We start from the raw sequence: 11,125 nt of genomic DNA on the forward strand, positions 1-11,125 counted from the left end.
GCAACTCACCTCCCTAAAGACCAGGCCACCAGTGCTCCATTATAAGAAGCCTGGTGTTATTGTTGTTGTGTACCACAGAGTCAGAACTGAGTGGTAGCTGACCCTACAGCAGGTTTTGAGAGGCAGTTAATCACACAGGAGGAGATTGCCCATTCTTTTTGAGCAGAGCAGCTAGTGACCTCAAACCACGTGCCTTTGGGATTACAGCACAGTTTCTTGGCACTACACCTAGGATTTATCAAATTCTAAAGTTTTGTATCTTGTGGTTGTTGTGTACCACTGTGTCAGAACTGACCCACAGATGTTGAAATTTCCTGAAAGAGAAGCTGGGCTGGTACATCCTTTACTGACTTTTTTTAACAATATGGCTGTTTTGGCAGTCTAAAAGTCAGACAAAAGCATAAGAGAATTTTAATATGATCTTTAGATTCATCAAAGTCAAAATAGAGGCAGGTGAGAGTTTCTGCAAATGATATAGATTTGTGTGTCCGTTCTACAGATATATTAAGCCAAATAAAATATTTTGAAACTAGAAAAAGTCATTAACAAAATAAATATCAATTAATCTATCATCTGTGTCAGGCACAAATATCTGTTGTTTTGAATAAGATATGTGCTACAAGACCAGTTTTCTTATATGTGCGTATCTAAATAACGAGTATTTCCTCTATGTATTTGTGTTAGACAAGAGACTGCTATCTGCTGCAGCAAATCCTGAAACACATAATACTCCAAACAACAGGAGGATGTTTCTAACACACTAATACTCTGAACCAAATATATGTTATTATCATGAGGATCTTTTCCACAAAGTAATGCACCCAAGCTCTTTGCATGGCTTCCAAGTGTGCATATTTCTGTATCAAGACGGCAGAAGGAATAGGAGGACCTCTAGTGGTGCAATCCATAGAGTGCTGCAATGTTAACAAAGATACACAGAGTGCAAACATGGGAAAATTCTACTAAGAACTTGTAAAACATTATTCAAAACGGGTGACCCTGGAGGACATTATGCTGAGTGAAGTATCTCAGTCACAAAAGGGCAAATACTGCATAGTGCCACTGTTGTAAAACGGGACTGACATCGGGGTTGGAGGAGACTGAGAAAGATGGGATAAATTATGCATACTGCATTGAAACAGATGAGAAAGAGAACTGTTGAAAAGGGATATATGATTAGGTATTATTGTCATGACAGCTCTCAGCAGAACACCCAAGTGATGGAAAAGAATATGGACTGAATCAGGCGCATCTTAGTCCTAAAATTGACATCATTGTTCTTCAATAATTTGGAGAAGTCCCTGAGGGCTGCATAGTGGATTGGACTTGGAGGGAGAGATTGTATAACAATGAAAAAATTTTTCTTCTACTTTTCAAAGAGAAGAACGAACTGGAGGGGAGGAGTGGGCAGGGAGAAAAGTACAACAATGAAATAGAATGGAAATCCAAAATCTCTGTAAATTTTCATTAAAACTAATAATAGTAATAATAATGAAAAATTTTTTAAAAATTAGTTTAAGGGGGGAGGGAGATAATTGTACAACAAGATAGTGAACTGGGAGAAGAAAGGGGGGTAAAATTGTGCAACAATGAATGAATGAAAATCTAACTTTTCTCTAAGCTTTCATTAAAATAACAATTAAAATATGACTCTTTAAAAAAATATATTCTTTTCCTCCCAGATTTCTCAATTTATATTTTATTAGAGTCTACAGTCTGCTAAATATAAACAGTAGCAAGATATTTCACAAACTATCATACAATTTAATTTTATGAACTGAAATTCATTAAAAAATCAAGAGCACATTTATATCGGCTACCAAGCCAAAGGTCGTATAGCTCTGGTGTGTGTTCACTTGCAGTACAGAGGTAATTCGTGGTTGCTGTGAAGCTGAACACTCTGACACTGATGAGTCAAATGCAAGAATGGTTACCCATGGTGGACAGTGTTTGGTGGTGCTCCCTGATTAAAACAAGCTTGGAAGCAGGAGTGGCATTCACTTCCATAAGAGCTTGCCTCTGGAAACCCTATGAACCTGGAGAAAGGAAGAAAGTCTCACAAATGTTCAGGACTTTCATTCATAGGGTCACTATGAGTCTACTTGCTATGACTCAAGGGCACTTAACAACAACAACAACAAACAAAAAAATGTTATGTTTTACCTATGGCCTAAAATACTCTGAACTTTAGTTCTAGAACTAAAAATAATTCATCAGTTTTGTTGGGTTTGTTTTTTTAAAAATAGTCTTTATCATTAAAATGTAGTTTTAGTCAGAAAGGTTCATAGACTACTAATCAACATGTAAAAAATAATTTTACAAAAATTCAAAATAACACTTTCTAGTCCACTCTTTCCCCACCCCTTTCTTGAGCACACATCACTATCGTGGTCTCCATAGACCACACTCAAAGATTGCAGCTATGAAGTCAACCTGATGTTGATCAAGTACCATTTCTTTTATCTTTTTATCCCTAAAATTGTGTTGCATCAAAGGATAATTAACAAGTATTAACTCCACTAAATATTTACATAACACAGCACATTAAACTTTAGACACTTGGCAATTAAACCACACAAAAATAAGAAAAGAGTCTTATTATTACACTGATCTCAATCAGGTATTTTCCAGTCCCTAGAGAGAGCTATGTTGGCTTAGTGGACAGAAAGTTATGCTACCAAGCCCACGGTGGGTGATTTTAATCTGCAGCCCTCAGGCCTGGTTTAATTTTTTTTTGTCAAACATTCTTCTGGGTGGTATAGCACTGGTCTGTGCATTGCTGTACAAAGGTAACTTGTGGTTGCCATGAAGCTGAGCACTGTGACACTGATGTGTCAAGTGCAATAATGGTTAACCATGGTGGAGAGTGTTTGATGGAGCTTCCCTATTAAAACAAGCTTGGCAGCAGGAGTAGCGTCCACTTCTATAAATAGCTTGCCTCTGGAAACTCTATGAACAGTGCTCAGATTCACAGGATTGCTATGAGTCATCTAAGACTCAACAGCACTTAACAACAACAACAACAACATTATGGCATCTGTACACTAGTTCAAAGGGCAGCAGAGGCAACAGACAGTTACTTCAGAGGACATTGGACATTATGATCTGGAAGCACATTATAGTGTTACCCCAGTGTCACGAACCACCCACCTTTCTCCGAGGTGGCCTCCTAATTCTAGTATGGCAGGTCCAGCTCATACAAAATGGGGACAGAAAGCACAGTATTTACTCTGTACAGACATCCTACTCAGACTATGCATTCACTGTGATTTTGAATGTAACGTGTCCTAAAAATTTGTCTCAATCCTAATTTTTCAGATTGGATTCCACCTCAATCTCGCAGTCAAATGTTGCTTCTTTCTTGGTAACTTTAAGAAGGCTAAAGAAGGCCTGGGTGGTAAATATTGGCTGTAGAAACCTCACATGTAATTTTTTCCCCATATTATAGAAAATAATTTGTCTTTATTTCCTGCAAAAGGGTATATTGAAATAATTTCCATCTGTCCATTCTTTGAAGTACATGTTATCCTTGGTTCTCCAGTAGGCTTTAATCCAATTATTTGGTTCATTTTCACAAGAATATAAGGGTTTTCTTTGAAATAGACATAGTTAGGATCATTCAAACCACTGCAGTCATTAAGTAAATGCAGAAGAAACTGACATGCAGAATAAATAGCTCTTCTGTTCAAAAAGTATTCTTTCAGGACACGCTGAGAGGTTCTCCTGTTCTTCTGGACTGACTTCAGGAAACGAGTAAGGTCTTTAAAGTATCCTTCATAGGAAAGTGAATCAGACAATCTGAATGAATATTCCAATGCACTCTCTGGTTTGGAAAAGACCCGTCCTGGACTGGGAATCTAGCAGCAGTTATCAATCACTCAGTGTCTGGAGCATAATCCACATTGTGAATGTGAAGACAGCAGCCAAGAAGCTATAGAAGACTAAATAGAAGAGCAAGATAAAACCCCAACTCTAGGTGGTGCACCCTAAGAATTGTCCTTTATTGGGGTTATAGATGAAGAGCTTCCATTTGGCCAGGCTCTGGTTGTAGGACCTTGACTTTCTTCGTCATGGTGTGTTTGCGTGGCTCAGGAAGTGTGCCACTGCAGCAGGCACAAGGTGGTGAGGCGCAGAGGTGCATCCTGAGTCAGGCACCACAGCCCAGTGAATGGCCAATACAGAGCACGGTACAGCAGACTGCAGCTGAAGCGGCCAGGTGGCCACCTGGCTAAGATATTCTTAATGTCAAGCCTTGTGAGAATAAGGATTTCACTCACCTTCCACTAATAAGTTGTCAGTCATGTAACCAAGTTTAACAACAAAGTAGGTTGGAAAACAAAGCTGTATCTCTTGAGAAGAAGTAGTAAGTCAGAGTGCGCAAAACCTACTTTTACTACATTCTTTAAATCAGTGCCATATTTATGTACAGATTATGCTGAATCTATTGTTTTCAGTGAACATCATAGTTGTTCTGAGTTTTAACTTTCCAAGCATATAGAGTTAATTTATTAATCATGTATTTCATAATTTCACCTTAAAGTAATGGTAAAATTTCATCATATAAATAATTCATAATCATATGTATTCATTTATCTGATAAAACACAGAAATAACATGTGTTTTTGCTGTAAAAAGATACTGTGAAATATGAACATTTTTTCAATGCTTCATACACCAAGATATAATTATAAAGATTTTTCTTTTTTATTTAATATTGTTATAAGCAAAACTTTTCTTTATAATAGGGTACTTACTTCTTGGTTTTACTCTTGTTAATGTTGCTTTTTACCAGTGAGTCAGCAATGACTTGTAACAACCTCTATACAACAGAAGGAGGAAATCCTCCATTCTGCACTATCTCTTCTTGCATTGTTGCAACTATTGTGTCAATCAATCTTTTTGAGAGTATCCTCTATTTTGCTGAGTGGTAAGGAATTGTGCTGCAAACACAAAGGCAAACTGTCTGAATCCACCAGCTGCTCTGTGGGAGAAAAATCAGTGATCTCCTTTCCTGTGAGTCACTGCCTCTGAAATCCTGCTGGAGGATCAGCTATGAATCAGTTCCGATTTGACAGCACATAACAACCTCCTAAAACCACATGCCTCTGGAAACGCTATGAACGTGGAGAAACAACAGTAATTATAGAAAGGCTTCAGGCCTTGTGTGTGTGTGTGTGTGTGTGTGTGTGTGTGTGTGTGTGTGTGTGTGTGCTGTGTGTCCCCTGTATTTAAAAGTCTTTTGAAACCAAAGGTCTAGTGTTATTTTATTTTGGAGGAACATTCTTTTAAGTTGTACAGCATTCCTCTGTCAATTGGCTGCACTGAGGTAATCTGGGTTTGCTGTGTTGCTGAACCTTGTACCACTTGGGAGTTAAATGCCAATACTGGCTGCCCATGATGGACAGTGTTCGGTGGGGCTCCCAATTTAAGACAGCTTTGGAAGCAGAAGTAGCATCCACGTCCTAAACCACATGCCTCTGAAAAGTCTATGAAGTTAGAAAAACTACAATAATTATGGAAGTTTTCATGCCTTATGATCATAGGGTTGCTATGAGTCGTGCTCGACTCGACAGCAATAAGCAATAACAACCTATTTTACTAGGCATAATATCTCTTTCTAGTATTGTTCCTTCTAGTAAAATCCCCAAAGATTATCAGAAGTCGCATCAACCTCCCTTCTAAGGATCTTTATGGCTGTGCATCTTCCAAGTTGATTTGTTTATTCTTTTATTTTTTTAACTTGAAAAAATTTCACATTTATTTACTGCCAAACTGTGTTAAACATTACTGTGTTAAACTGGCTAATAGTTGGGCTCCTTATTAACACGTTTACACAAAGATATGGAAAGAAAAGCAGAATTTTGCATAAACACTTTACATTTCATTAGAACTTTATCATAAAATAAATTCATTACTAATACAGGAAGAAGAAATTTGGAAGAGTAATATTTATTTTTTAATAAAAGAATAGGCATCTTTTGTTCATTAGAAAGTTTATGAGACGTGCTCAGAGCCCTCACTGTCTTCTGTTCAAGAATGAACAGAGAGAGGACACACAATCTTTTCTAGATTTAACCACATTTGTGCAAGGGATGGCATAAGTAGCTTCAAAGAAGTTTTTCTCCCAATAAAACACAGTCCTTTTGTCAATATGAAATTTAAATGTAAGAATAAAGAACATTGTATACAATGGCAAATAAGTGAAAATGGGTAGAACTTACCATGACAAAGTGTAAGAAAAACATTTCATAACATATGTGCAACCAAGAGATTGAATTTTTATTCATTTGGTAGTCTCTTGTATATACAACACTGTTCATCATCATAATTCAAATTCATCAATTTTTCATTTATCTTCCTTACTCGTTGTCCAACTTTCACATGCATATGTTGGTTGTTGTTGTTATGTACCACTGAATCAATTACAACTCACAGTGAGCCTATGCACAATAGCTCTGAATCCCGCCCTATAGTAAGTCAACCTTACTGTTTCCACTATACCTGTCCCCATTACCACAATCACTCTGTCAATCAATCTCGTCCAGAGTCTTCCTCTCCTATGCTGACACTATCCTTCCAAGTATGATGTCCTTCTCCAAGGAATAGTCCTCATTGGCAACAGGCCCAAAGTATGTGAAACAAAGTTTCAAAATCCTTGTTTCCAAGGAGCAACATGGTTTCACCTTTTCTATGACAAAACTGTTCTCTTGGAAGTCCATGGTATGTTCAATACTATTCTCCAGCACTACAACTCAAAGGCATTGATTCTTCTTCTGTCATCTTTAATCATTGTCCAGGTCTCTGATGCATAGCAAGTAATTGCAAAGACTATGGCCTGAACCAGGCACAACTTAGTCTCCAGATGGAGATTCCCAGAGTTCTGCACTGTACTTGCTCAATTTAAACCTAAGTGAATGTTGCAGACTAACACATCCCATTTGTATATCCCTCCCCTGTCAATAAAATCAGTTAAAAAACCATTTTGAACAACAGATCTCATACACCACACTTTCCTTAAATTCAAAATATATTCATAATATTATACTACTATACAAATTCCATTAAAATGCTCCATAACTTATTTTTACTACTATTATAAAATTATAATATATACTATTATATTTTTTAATATATCCACAGTGTTTCTAGTTAGATTTAGTCCCAAGTATTTAATCTTGTGATTAGCTATTGTGAAGGGTATTATTTTCCTTAGTTCCAGTTCTGTATTCTCTTTGTCAGTGTAGAGAAATCCAACTGATTTTTGGATCCTGTCACTTTGCTGAATTGTTCAATTATGTCCAATAGTTTTCTTGTTGAGTCTTGAGGAATTTCTAAGTATACTATTATATCATCTGCACAGCGAGATAATTTTACCTCCTCTTTGCCAATTTGGATACCTCTTATTTCCTTCTCTTGTCTTATTGCTACCACTAAGACTTCTAAGACAATATTGAATAAGAGAGGTGATAGTGGGCATCCTTGCCTAGTTCCTGTTCTCAAACGGAATGCCTTTAATCTCTCTCCTTTGAGAACCATGTTGGCTCTTGGGTTTGTGTATATACTTTTCACTATTTTGAGGAAATTCCCTTCTATTCCTATTTTCGTGAGTATTTTAATCAGGAAAAGGTGTGTTGAATTTTGTCAAAGGCCTTTTCTGAATCAATTGATAGGATCATATGGTTCTCATTCTTTGCTTTGTTAATGTGATGAATAACATTGATTGTCTTTCTTACGTTGAACCATCCTTGTTTATACCTGTTATGAATACCACTCGGTCATGGTGAATTATTTTTTGAGGTATCATTAGATGCTATTGGCCAGGATTTTACTCAGGATTTTTGCAACTATGTTCGTGAGAGATTTTGGCCTATAGTTTTCTATTTTTGTGGTGTCTTTACCTGGCTTTGGTAAAAAGGATATGTTTGCTTAATAGAATGTGTCTGGGAGAATTCTATCTTTTTCTATTTTCTGAAATAGTTTATGTAGAATTGGTAACAGTTTTGATATGTTTGATAAAATTCACTTGTAAAATCATCTGGTAGAGGGCTTTTTTTTGCCTGGAAGTTGTTTTATTACCTTTTCAATTTCTTCTTTTGTAGTGGGTAATGTTTTGTAATGTTCAAGTGTTTTACATCTGACTGTCAACGGCACATAACAACAACAAAAACAACATGTCAATCTGGGTAGGACATGAGTTTCAAGGAATTTATCCACTTTCTCTAGGCTTTCAAATGTATCAGAGTATAGCTTTTCATAATACTCTGATATTATCTATTTCATTTTATCTGGTTCTATTGTTATGTCACCTCTATCATTTCTTAATAAGTTATTTGTGTCTTCTCTTTTTATTAAGATTTCCAGTGGTTTGTCAATTCTATTGACCCTACTGATGCTACATTCTTCCTCATAGAGTCCATAGTTTACCAGTTTCTTTAGGATGGAGAAAAAAGAAACTTATGGGGTTGGGGATGGAGTTGGACTGTTGGGATATGCAGCACAAATTTTACGGTTAGCTATTCTTCTTCCCAACTAAGCTATGAAGGAACTGTTCTTGCAACTTCTAGTCTATTGTGTCCTGGTGGTTGGTTATATGTTATAGTAGTCTATACAGTTTGATTCCTGTAGAAATGTATATCAGCCTTTATCAGAAAGCAACTATTGTTCTGTTGCTAATACCTTAAGGAGTTTAAGGCCCTCATAGTTTTTATTCTTCAAAGGTCCAGGGTAGAAATATGGCCTCAATATATTAGTGGATTTTAGTTTGAAGGTATAGAGAATGGCAAACTCTGTCACGTTATAGAAAGATATCAACCCTTTTTCATATTGCAGAAAAATTCCCACAATCAAAATGGGTTCTGGGATATCAATAATGTAATGGGGAGTGGAACGAGCCTTGTATACACCTTTTTCTAGGGAAAATGTCCAGTAACCATTCTCAGGACAAACATAGCTGTAAAATTGTTTCCTGTCAGTTGTGGCCGAACACAATCCTACTGTCCACCTGTTCTTTCCCTTTACATTGACTTCCCAGTAATGATCACCACTAGAGAAGACGTTCCGACCGAGCACAGCCACCAGATATTCAAATCGTTCCTCAGTGTAAGGTAAGTTCTGCTTGTTTGACAAAGATGTCACTGTTTTTCCATCATCTGACACTTGAAGATAAGGATGAGCAGTGTCTTTATCCAGTGTTATGTCCTCTGCATAAATATAAGGAGAGTAATTATTTGTAAGACTTAAGAAAAGCCCTTTCAAAAAATACTTTTAAAAGTTTTTTTAGAAAAGAAAAAAAAAATCCCTTCAGCTTTCAAGTTAGAGGTCAAAGCAGGAGTGAGAAATAAAAAAGAGCAGATTCTTTAAATATATGTTGTTGTTATTGTATACCATAGAATCAGAACCAACCCATAGCTGACCCTGCAGTTAATTACACAGGAGGACATTGTTCATCCTTCTCCAGAAGAGCAGCTGGTGGCCTCAAACCACATGCATTCATGATGCAGTGCAGCTTCTTGACACTAGGCCACCAGAGCTCTTAAATATATATAGAAAAGAAATAAACGTTTTCTGTATGGAGTTGTCATGGTGCCACTCAATCCACATATCTGAGGTTTTGCATGGAGAAACACCTCCAAATTAATATTTGATTCATATTTGAAACGTATTTGTAAACTAATTATCGTTAAATATTTTAGCAGTAGTCTGAGTCTCAGAACACTTAATAATTATGCTAGAACTATCAGCCTAAAATGTTAATAGGAAAATATGAAAATTGTAACAGGATAATGTCTATGAGGCAACCCCATATGTAAAATATAAAGGCAGAAGCATGATCAAAATTTTCCAAGAACAGGGAAGTGGCTGGTGCAATTGAAGCAGAAGAAAACAGAGAAACAGAAAGATATGAGACATCTGGTGGCCTAGTATTAAGAAGTTGTGTTGCAATCCCAAAGGCAAGTGGTTCAAATTCACCAACTACTCCACAAGAAAAGGATAGGCAATCACCTCCTATGATTTACTGCTTTTGAAAAAAATCTGCTGGAGGGTCAGATATCAGTCAGTTCTGACTTAATGGCACACTATAACAATAAAAAACATCAATGTCAATAAGATGGCCCCCAAATGCAAAGTTTTGAATAGCTTCTACATTCCTTTAAGAAGTACTTTCTAAAATTAAATTATGTACTATCTCTCACTTAAGTCTTAGTTTTAATTTAGAATTAGGTACTTAAATTCAGATTCAAATTATTTTGTGAGTTCAAATGTATCTTATAGATCTTTTAAGTAAAAACTTCTTATTTTATGAGAAAAACCAAGAGTTTTTATTGGCAAGCTTATGTAGTTTCTGAGGTTTTTTGTAATTAACTTCCTACTTACCTGCATATTTTCGAACTCTTTCCAGCTCTGTAATCAGACAGAGATTTCCAAAGTTAGTTGAATGACTGTGATGGGTAAAGACTGTTGTATAAACTGGCATATGCTGTGTCAAAGTGTAAATTTACATCACTTAACCTCTTTACCCATGCATTTTCTTCTCTCTGCCACAATCACAAACATAGATAAGTCATAATATAGACTAAGACTGTATTTTCAACTTAACATATAAAAAGCACAGAACTTACCAAATTCTTTTTGAGCTTGGTCTACAAATAATATAAAAAGGGAAAATATTAAACCCAAGAGGTTAATGGAAGAATCTGCTTTGAAAAACAACGTATTTGAATTTTGCAAGTAAACTAGTACAATATAAATAAATGAATAAAAAAAGAAATAAGATGGTAGAATTTGATCTTGTATAACTGTGGTGAGAATCTTTGCCTTCTTGACATTGAGCCTCAATCCATATTGGAGGCTGCAGTCCTTGACCCTCTGCAGCAAGCACTTCAGGTCCTCCTCAGGTTCAGCAAGCAGGGTTGTGTCATCTGCATGTCGCAGATTGTTGATAGATCTTCCACCAATCTTGATCCCACATTCCTCCTCATAGAGTCCAGCCTTCCGGATAATCTGTTCTGCATACAGATTGAAAATGTATGGACACATCCCCGGCGTACGCCCTTCCTAATTTTGAACCATGCAATGTTTCCTTGCTCTGTTCTGACTACTGCCCCTTGGTTCAAGTATAGGTTTC

At 36.5% G+C, this 11,125-nt stretch overlaps 1 pseudogene; it reads right to left on the reverse strand.

The window, feature by feature from the left end:
* Positions 1-3,306: 3,306 nt before the first annotated feature.
* Positions 3,307-11,125, reverse strand: part of LOC102855441 — a 17,049-nt pseudogene continuing 9,230 nt past the window's right edge.

Source organism: Elephantulus edwardii, unplaced genomic scaffold (genome assembly GCF_000299155.1).
Source record: "Elephantulus edwardii isolate Elephantulus edwardi_28Jun2011 unplaced genomic scaffold, EleEdw1.0 scaffold00221, whole genome shotgun sequence".
Lineage (NCBI taxonomy): Eukaryota > Metazoa > Chordata > Mammalia > Macroscelidea > Macroscelididae > Elephantulus > Elephantulus edwardii.